The 11253-nt window shown below is 39.6% G+C and overlaps 1 non-coding gene across 1 annotated transcript; it reads left to right on the forward strand.

Moving 5' to 3' along the window:
* The first annotated feature begins 1281 nt into the window (after positions 1–1281).
* Positions 1282–1357, forward strand: trnaa-ugc (transfer RNA alanine (anticodon UGC)). Its single transcript has one exon. It is a non-coding gene; the product is annotated as a tRNA-Ala (tRNA).
* The last annotated feature ends 9896 nt before the right edge of the window (positions 1358–11253 follow it).

Here is an 11253-nt window from a genome sequence, read left to right on the forward strand (position 1 = left end):
TGAGCAGCTCTTGGCTTGTGCTTCCCTTTGTCATGGTTTGCAGGCCCTGCCACCTCCAACGAGCGTCAGAGCCGGTGTAGTATGACTCGATCTTGATCCTGTATTGGCGCTTTGTCTGTTTGATGGTTCATCGGAGGGCATAGCGGGATTTCTTATTAGTTTCCGGGTTAGAGTCCCGTTCCTTGAAAGCAGCAGCTCTAGCCTTTAGCTCAGTGTGGATGCTGCCTGTAATCCATGGCTTCTGGTTGGGGTATGTACGTACGGTCACTGTGAGGACGACGTCATCGATGAAGCCAATGACAGATGTGGTGTACTCCTCAAAGCCATTGGAGGAATCCCGGAACATATTATAGCAAAACAGTGCTGTAGCTTAGCATCTGCTTCATCTGACCACTTTTTTATTGATCTAGTCACGGATGTTTCCCGCTTAAATTTTAGCTTGTAAGTAGGAATCAGGAGGATGGAATTATGGTCAGATATGCCAAAATGGAGGACGAGGGAGAGCGTTGTATCTCTGTGTGTGGAGTATAGCTGGTCCAGAGTTATTTTCCCTCTGGTTGCACATAAATCTTCTTCAGGCTAGGGTCTATTTTTCTTCACTTCCTGTCTGACTGACGTGCCCAAAGTAAACTGTCTGTTGCTCACGCCCAGAAGCCAGGATATGCATATAATTGGTACCATTGGATAGAAAACACTTTGAAGGTGTAGAAATATTAAAATAATGTATGAGACTGTAACACAATAGATATGGTAGGAGAAAATCCAAAGAAAAACCAACCGGAAATTCTATTTTTCTGTATGCCCATGCTTACATTGGAAAGTATAGTATATTCAAATCTAGCTCCCAGATTGCAATTCTTATGGCTTCCACAAGATGTCAACAGTCATTGTTCAAGGTTTCAGGCTTGTTTCTTCCGAAACGAGGAAGAATTATGGGTTTTAGTACTGGGACTCAGAGTAGGAAATCAGTCTGTGCTCACGCGACGAAGAGGACGCGCACCTGCTAATATCGTTTTCCTATTGAACATACCTCTTTCCATATTAAATATTATAGTTTAATTACATTTTAGGGTCCCTGAGGATTAAAAAGAAACGTATTTTGACTTATTTTAACAAAGTTTAGCGGTAGCTTTTTGAATTTCTTTCTCTGCATGTTTAACGAGTGGATTACTCAAATCGATGGCGCCAACTAAACTGACTTTTTGAGTTATAAAGAAGGATTTTATCCAACAAACCGACACTACATGTTGTAGCTGGGGACCTTTAGATTGCAAATCTAAAGGTCCTGTGTGGCTCAGTCGGTAGAGCATGGCGCTTGCAACGCCAAGCGTCGTGGGTTCGAATCCCGCTGGGACCAAATGTCAGTAGTGGCCCCAGCCGAGATTTTCTAAATGGGATATATTAGGAAGATTTTCAAAATGTAAGTGAGTATTTCATTGCTATTTGTGATTTTATGAAGCCTGTGCCAGTGGGAACAATATGTGATGTGGGGCACCATGCTCAGACAATCGCATGGCATGCTTTCGCTGTAAAGCCTATTGAAAATCGGACAGTGCAGTTAGATTAACAAGAATTTAAGCTTTTAACCGATATATATATAGATAGATAGATAGATAGATAGATAGATAGATAGATAGATAGATAGATAGATAGATAGATAGATAGATAGATAGATAGATAGATATATATGTGTGTGCCTAAATGTTTAATATCCATAATATTAATGATTATTTATTTGACTTGCGCGCACTCCAATTTCTCCGGAAGTTGTCGGAGTCCCACTCTAAGAGGTTTTAAGATGCTGATAGAAATTTGGTAAAACTGATTTAAGTTTCCCTGCACTAAGGTCCCCGGCTACTAGGAGCGCCGCCTCTGGGTGACTGATTTCTTATTTGCTTATGGCGGAATACATCTCATTCAATGCTATCTTAGTGCCAGCCTCTGACTGTGGTGGTATGTAAACAGCTATAAAGAATATAGATGAAAACTTTCTCGGTAGGTAATGATTTGGGTATGTCATTTAGGCGAAAATTGAAAAAGGGGCGGATCGTTATTAAGAGTTTAATGTCCCGTTGTTAGTTTAATCTTACCAGTAACTCACACATTTTAACGTCGAAAGATTGCATGTTTGCTAGCAGAATTTGAGGGGAGCGGGGTTTATTAGATCGCTTCCAACTCCTTAGAATGCAGCCCGCCCTCCGGCCTCTCTTTCTCCGCCTCCTCTCCACGCAGATCACTGGGGTTGGGGCCTGGTCCCGAGGGAGCCATATATCCTCCACCTCGAGCTCGTCAGTCATGAAAGAAGAAAAAGGATTCTGCTAGTCCGTGGTGAGTAATCGCTGTCCTGATGTCTAGAAGTTATTTTCGGTCATAAGAGATGCTAGCGGCAACATTATGTACAAAAATAGTAAAAAAAAAAAACAAGTTACAAATAACGCAGATAATCAAACAAAAAACACAATCGGTTGGGGCACGTAAAACGTCTGCCTTCTGCTCCGGCGCCATCTTATTTTCAAGCAGAACCTGTGTGACTCCATCCTTCTCTCCAGTCTCCTGAGTTTGTTTTGCCAGACGAAAGGTGTGTGAAGCAGGAAGAGAAAAGCAGCAGGGAGAAACAATGTGGTGCTTTTATTTAGAGTGACTGATATCTTTTTTGTCTGAATATATACAGTACCAGTCAAAAGTTTGGAAACACCTACTCATTCAAAGGTTTTCTTTATTTTTTACTATTTTCTACATTGTAGAATAATAGTGAAAACAACAAAACTATGCAATAACACATATGGAATCACGTAGTAGCCAAAAAAGTGTGACCAAATATATATTGTGTATATCAGTTAGAAGTTAACTTCTCGTAAGCATTACAGATATGTTAAAGAAAAACTAAAACAAGAATCAAATAATGCGCCGATATCCATGTGTGGGATACAGAACATAATCACCACCATAACTAAATATAGAAACTAGAAATACAGCCATTGAAATTAAATCACATTTTAAATTACAAAAGGGGGGGAAAAAAAGTTTGTAAAAATTCCTTTGGTATACATACATACATACATACATACATACATACATACATACATACATACATACATACATACATACATACATACATACATACATACATATATATATATATATATATATATATATATATATAGTGACCAAATATATATTTGCACACTCTTGGCATTTTCTCAACCAGTTTCACCTGGAATGCTTTCCCAACAGTCTTGAAGGAGTTCCACATATGCTGAACACTTGTTGGCTGCTTTTCCTTCACTCTGCAGTCCAACTAATCCCAAAACCATCTCAATTGGGTTAAGGTCGGGTGATTGTGGAGGCCAGGTCATCTGATTTAGCACTCCATCATTCTCCTTCTTGGTCAACTAGCCCTTACAGACTGGAGGTGTGTTGGGTCATTGTCCTGTTGAAAAACAAATCATAGTCCAACTAAGCGCACACTGTATTGCTGCATAATGCTGTGGTAGCCGTGATGGTTAAGTGTGCCTTGAATTCTAAATAAATCACAAACACCATCACCAGCAAAGCACCCCCACACCATTACACTTCCTCATCCATACTTCACGGTGGGAACAACACATGAGAAGATCATCCTTTCACCTACTCTGCGTCTCACAAAGACAGAGCGGTTGGAAACGGAAATCTCAAATTTGGACTCATCAGACCAAAAGGACAGATTTCCACCGGTCTAATGTCCATTGCTTGTGTTTCTTGTCCCAAGCAAGTATCTTCTTCTCATTGGTGTCCTTTTGTAGTGGTTTATTTGCAGCAGTTTGACCATGAAGGCCTGATTTACGCAGTCTCCTCTGAACAGTTGATGTTGAGATGTGTCTGTTACTTGAACTCTGTGAAGCATTTATTTTGTCTGCAATCTGTGGTTCAATGAATTGTACATTTCTGAGGCTGGTAACTCTAAATAACTCTGGGTCTTCCTTTCCTGTGGAGGTCCTCATGAGAGCCAGTTGTCGTGACTATCATTAATCTGATGACTTATTTATTTTATGAACTATGTTTATTTGTTACTCGATTTAAATTAATCATGTAACAATTAACTCATTAGGAATTTGAAGCACCACGAGAAAAGTTGTTTAACGTGTTACTGTCTCCCGACTTAAACTCTAAAGATATATATACATCTCATCAGTAACAATCAATTATTAATTATTTCCTCATCAGTCTCATTCTGAATGTCGCATAATCCCTGATTTCTGCAAGAACCCTAGCCCTTTTGAATATTCAGTACTACACAAATTGATTTAGTCATTTATTTACTAACTAACTAAAGAATAACAGAACATACACAGACATGAGATAAAAAGTCCCTAGTTGACTGACACAATATGACGGCTTTTTACACAATGACAGTAGGTGGGGAAAGATAAAGAGCAGGAGAATCAGAGTCAATTTATCGTTTGGGAACTACGCTCACAGTAACCAGAATATAGCACCCTAACCACCGCTCCTTCGGATTAGAAATTATTACATATATTTACTCGTAGATGTCTTTCTCTGTCATCTCTTTGTTAAAACCAATCGATCTGTCCATGGGTAGTGGCTCGATATAGGGCTCTGGTTGTCCACCAGAGGTCACAATGTCCTTCTTAGTTGTAGAGCTTCTCTGGTCTTGGAGTGTTCGTTAGAATAGCTAGTTCAGGCGTACCAACAGTTCTATCAGAGGGATTTTTCCTTCCCATCTTGTGTCTTTAGTCAACGTTGTAGGACCACTTTACATGCACAGCTGCAGACTGTAAATGTTTCTGGTCTCCTCTGTGATCTTCTTTACTCGTGTTGAGGTGGAGAGCTTCCATTTCAACGTGTAGTCCACCATCTCACGTCTTTTGGTATCAATAGTTGATTATTCAGGGTTCAGCTCCTGACCACTTTACACCCAGCAGTAACCCGGCAATATACTGGTCTCACCATTTTCAGCCGTCTAGCCACTGCTCCACTCTGTTTGGTCTGTAGAGTTTTAAGCATTTTTCATGCTCAGCTCGTGCTGTATGTTGGTTGGTCTTGTAGTTTTAACCATTCGTGATGTCCGACTTACAGCGTCCATCTGCTTGGTCTCAGTACAAAGTTTCTAACCATTTCAACTTGTGGACCACGGCCTAACGTCTTCTGGGTCTGGTATGTTAATTCTTAGCGAGTCCATTTAAGCACTCTGGCCTGAGGGGCGGTCCATCATGCCGTCACAATGTCTCTGCTGCATTCCTTTGGTGAATACTGAAAGGCAGAGAGGGAAAGTCCCCTCCCACTTATATTTACGACCCAGTGTTAAGGTGTCTAGCCAGGCACAGCCCCCCTTCTCCTCTTCTGTGGGACAGAGGGGGTCTGGCTATCTTTAAACATTTGCCTAGCTGATGGGTCCTTTGATCCACTGTCAGGAGAGTCATGGCACAGTTTCATCATAGAGCTTGATGGTTTTTGCAACTGCACTTAATGACTGACTGACCTTCATGTCTTAAATTAATGATGTACTGTTTCTCTTTCTTATTTGGGCTGTTCTTACCATAATATGGGACTTTGTCTTTCACCAAATAGGGCTATCTTCTGTATACCACCCCTACCTTGTCACAGCACAACTGATTGGCTCAAATGCATTAAGATGGAAATAAATTCCAAAAAATGAATGTTTAACAAGGCACACTTGTTAATTAAAATGCATTCCAGGTGACTACCTCATGAAGCCGGTTGAGAGAATTCCAAGAGTGTGCAAAGCTGTCATCAAGGCAAAGGGTAGCTACTTTGAATAATCTCAAATATAAAATATATTTTGATTTGTTTAACACTTTTTTGGTTACTACATGATTCCATATGTGTTATTTCATAGTTTTGATGCCTTCCCTATTATTCTACAATGTAGAAAATTGTTTAAAAAAATTAATGGTATGAGTGTGTCTGTCCAAACTTTTGACTGGTACTGTGTGTGTGTGTGTGTGTGTGTGTACATACACACAGTTGAAGTCAGATGTTTACATACACTTAGGGTTGGAGTCATTAACTTAGGTCTAGGCATCCTGTCAGCGGGACACTTTTCCGGTGAAATTGGAGAACACGCAATTCAAATTGTAAAAATTTGTGATATTAAACATCTAGGTACATACAAGTGTCTTATATCGGTTAAAAGCTTAAATTCCTGTTAATCTAACTGCATTGTCCGATTTACTATAGGCTTTACAGCAAAAGCATACCATGCCATTGTTTGAGGACGGCACAGGCTTCAACCAGCACAGGCTTCATAAAACAAATCAGAGGAAGATTTTCAAAAAGTAAGTGATTAAATAAGCACTTACTTTTTGAAAATCTTCCTCTGATTTGTAATCCAAAGGTTCCCAGCTGCAACATGCATGGTCGTTTTGTTAGAAAAATCCTTCTTTATATCCCAAAAAGTCTGTTTAGTTGGCGCCATGGATTTGAGTTCAACGTGCAGATAAAGGAATCAAAAAGCAAAGGACTAATTTTACTGTGGATATAGATACTTTTGTACCTGTTTCTATTGTTTGTATTGATTTGTATTGATTACTATTGTTTGTACTGATGAACGTGGTACCTTCAGGCATTTGGAAATTGCTCCCAGGATAAACCAGACTTGTGGAGGTCTACAATTTTGTTTCGGAGGTCTTGGCTGATTTCTTTAGATTTTCCCATGATGTCAAGCAAAGACACTGAGTTTGAAGGTAGGCCTTGAAATACATCCACAGGTACACCTCCAATTGACTCAAATGAGTACTCTATCAGAAGCTTCTAAAGCCATGACATAATTTTCTGGAATTTTCCAAGCTGTTTAAAGGCACAGTCAACTTCACTCCTGTGTTCCAAGGGTATGTTGTGTTAGCTAATCCAAGTTTATCATTTTAAAAGGCTAATTGATCATTATAAAACCCTTTTGCAATAATGTTAGCACAGCTGAAAACTTTTGTCCTGATTAAAGAAGCAATAAAACTGGCCTTCTAAAGACTAGTTTAGTATCTGGAGAATCAGCATTTGTGGGTTCAATTACAGGCTCAAAATGTCCAGAAGCAACAAACTTTCTTCTGAAACTTGTCAGTCTATTCTTGTTCGGAGAAATTAAGGCTATTCCATGCGAGAAATTAGACTGTCTAGTATGGGAAACAGACGCCTCACAAGTCCTCAACTCTCAGCTTCATTAAATAGTACCCACAAAACACCAGCCTCAACAACAACAGTGAAGAGGCTACTCCGGGATGCTGGCCTTCTATGCTGGCCTCCTTTATACCCCAGTGAAACAGGAAGCCATGAAGGGCCCCAATACAGTTAACAGAATATTCATGCAGATTTATTTTGTTTTATTTTATTCATAAGAATCTTTCGGGTTGGCAATACTTTCACACCTGTCTTTTTGAAAGAAAAATACATTACAAAATCTCTTTCTCTGAAACTAATAATATAATTTTCATTTGGCAGACAATATAGCTAAGTGTTTGTATTATTTATTTTATATACAGTTTTAAAGCATCTTTATCAAGGGTGTCAATACATTTGGAAGGAGAGAGAGCAAGAGAGAGAGTGAGAGAGTTTGAGTGTGTGTATTCTGTCTGTGTCCGGTTTAATTTTCTTTCTTCTAGTTTTTGAGGTTTTTACCGGAAGCCAACAGGAATGTGACTCCTACCATTTCTACCAGTAATCGACAAGGAGTTTTCTTCAATATTGCAGACCGTCAGAGGGGGGGTATAGTGGGGTGTCTATGGGGATTGTATGGGATGGAGTTTCTGTTTAAGTCAGGCACAATGCAGCAGAATCTCTGGCAGAGGCACTTTGTCATTGAGATGAAAATCCAGCACAGAGGGATTAACACACCCACACTGAACTGAGCTGAGATGCGCTTGTGTGCGCACACACACGCACACACACACACACACACACACACACACACACACACACACACACACACACACACACACACACACACACACACACACACACACACAGAGAGAGAGAGAGAGAGAGACACAGAGACACAATGATTGGAGTTGGAGGTCACAAATTTTGCTGCTCTGGGCAGATCTGATGAAGGTGGTGGGGGTGTCAAATTATATATTGATCTCACCTGTGTGTTTGAGTGTGTGGTATGTGCTGAATCTGGAGGAAATGGCACTTGCACAACAAGCAAGTAGCATGATGTCCGTTACACCAGGGCCAGATTAAGATATCTGGTCCCTCCCCCCGCCCAACCACCCACTATATGTCTATGACCACAACGCAACAAGCTATAGCCTATATTTGGCGCGCATGCTGCCCAAACTGTGGCCTTCCCAACTGTAGGCATACCTTTAAAACTTCTTATGGCTGTGATCCCGCTAACGGGATTGATATGACAACAGCCAGTGAAAGTGCAGGGCGTCAAATTCAAAACAACAGAAATCCCATAATTGAAATTCCTCAAACATACAAGTATTTCACACCATTTTAAAGATGCACTTCTTGTTAATTCCACCACAGTGTCCGATTTCAAATAGACTTTTCTGCGAAAGCACCACAAACGATTGTGTTAGGTCAGAGCCAAGTCACAGAAAAACACAGTCATTTTTCCAGCCAAAGAGAGGAGTCACAAAAATCAGAAATAGAGATAGAATTAATCACTAACCTTTGATGATCTTCATCAGATGACACTAATAGGACTTCATGTTACACAATACATGTATGTTTTGTTTGATAAGCAAATATCGCCTGCAATATAAGTTCTGTTATACTCACAGACAATATTTTTACAGTTTTGGAAACTTTAGAGTGTTTTCTATCCTAAGCTGTCAATTATATGCATATTCTAACATCTGGTCCTGAGAAATAGCCCGTTTACTTTGGGAACGTTATTTTTCCAAAAATGAAAATACTGCCCCCGAGTTCCAAGAGGTTATCTTTGCAAGATACCTGTATGAACATTGAGAGCGGGCTCCTGTGATCGAATAAAACAATTTGTTTTGGGGGGCTCTTGGGCCCCTGACGGGCTTTGGCCCAGCCCCTGACTCACGCAATTGACCAATCACAATTATTTATTATAAAGTCAATATTTTTAAAATGCTTTATTAATCAGTTACCCAACCAAGGCAGTGCCCCCCAGTTACCCACGTAGGCCCCTTCCTCCTCTCCTCCCCCCATCTGATGATTAGCACAGCGGCAGCAGGCAGCAGCAGGCTGTCTACACTCATTGAGAGCAGGCTCGAGTCCGCCCTCACACTGGATATAATATATACAGTATATATTTCCTCAATCTATATATATATTTTTAACCTTTTTTTGTCCTGTTGTTTATTTAGATTTTTTTTGCTGCTTCTTGGGCCCTCCACGTGCCTGGGCCCAGGGGCTTCAGCACTGGTTAACCCCTGCCTTAATCCGACCCTGCGTTATGCATGCATGTGTGCAAGTATGTGTGTGTCCTTGTATGTGTGTCTTTACCACCTGGCTGTTCTTTGTCTGTCTGTGTTTAACCACAGGGTCTCCACAGTAGAGAATTATTTCTCCCCTGTGGTTCTGTCAACTGAAGGCACACATGCAGACGTGCACACACAGTGTCAGAAAAAGTCTGGCTGGACCTTAACAGACCTGGGTTCAAATAAGGTCCAGGATCTGAGTATCTGGTATTTAAAATACTTTTTTTCTATGTAGTTGAACACAGCCCAAAACAAGCACTTTTGAGTTTTTAAATGGTTATTTGTAAAATAAAAAATAAAAATAAAATACTCTAATTTGGTCGCATATTCCTTGCATGCTGTGACTACCTCAAGCTTGTAACTCTATAAACTTGTTGGATGCATTTGCTCTTTTTATTATTATTTTTTGTCCAATATTAACTGAATGGTGAATCTATTATTAGCATTACATTGCCTTCAGATAGTATTCACATCCGTTGACGTTTTACACATTTTGCTGTTTTAAAGCATGAATTTAAAATTAATTAAATTGAGATTTTGTGTCATTGGAGTACACCAAATACCCCATTATGTCAAAGTGGAAACCTTTACAAATTAATTAAGTATTCAAACCCTTTGTTATGGCAAGCCTAAACACGTTCAGGAGTAATAATTTGCTTAACAAGTCACAATAAGTTGCATGGACTTACTTTGTATGCAGTAATAGTGCTTAACATAATTTTTGAATAACTACCTCATCTCTATACCCCACACGTACAGGTGAGCAGTGAATTTCAACACAGATTCAACCTCAAAGACCAGGGAGGTTTACCAATGCCTCACAAAGAGGGGCCAGTATTGGTAGATGGGTATAAAAAAATAGCTTTGAGCATGGTGAAATTATTAATTACACTTTGGATGGTGTATCAATACACCCAGTCACTACAAAGATACAGAAGTCCTTACTCATTTGCCGGAGAGAAAGAAAACTGCTCAGGAATTTCACCATGAGGCCAATGGTGACTTTAAAACAGTTACAGAGTATAATGGCTGTGATAGAAAACTGAGGATGGATCAATAACATTGTAGTTAATCCACAATACTAACCTAAATTACATAGTGAAGAGAAGGAAGCCTGTACAGAATAAAAAATATTCCAAAACATGCATTCTGTTTGCAATAAGGCACTAAAGTAAAACTGCAAAACATTTGGCAAATAAATGATCTTTATGTCCTGAGTACAGAGTGCAACTCTTCATTATTTCAAGCATGGTGGTGGCTGCAAATGTTATGGGTGTGCTTGACACTGGCAAGGACTAGGGGAAAAAAATTTAGGAGCAAAATCAACAGAATTGACCTAAGCACAGGCCAAAACCTAGAGGAATAACTGGTTCAGTCTGATTTCTAACAGATATTGGGAGACAAATTCACCTTTCAGCAAAACAACAACCTCAAACAATGTCAAATATTCACTGGAGTTGCTTACCAAGACGACATATGAGTGGCCTAGTTACAGTTTTGACTTAAATCGGCTTGGAAATATTAGGCAGGACTTGAAAATAGCTGTCTAGCAATGATCAACAACCAATTTGACAAAGCTTGAAGAATTTAAAGAATGTAAAATTATTGTACAATCCAGTTGTGCAAAACGCTTAGACTACCCAGAAAAACTCAGCTGTAATTACTGCCAAAGGTAACTAAGATATATTGACACAGGGGTGTGTTCTGTATTGTATTTTCAAAACATTTCCCCCAAAAATGATAAAACATGTTTTCACTTTGAATTGTGTATAGATTGGTGAGAGAAAATATATTTAGAATTCAAGCAGTAGCACAAAATGTTGAATAAGTCAAGGGG

This window comes from Oncorhynchus masou, unplaced genomic scaffold (assembly GCF_036934945.1).
Source record: "Oncorhynchus masou masou isolate Uvic2021 unplaced genomic scaffold, UVic_Omas_1.1 unplaced_scaffold_1271, whole genome shotgun sequence".
NCBI classification, from domain to species: domain Eukaryota; kingdom Metazoa; phylum Chordata; class Actinopteri; order Salmoniformes; family Salmonidae; genus Oncorhynchus; species Oncorhynchus masou.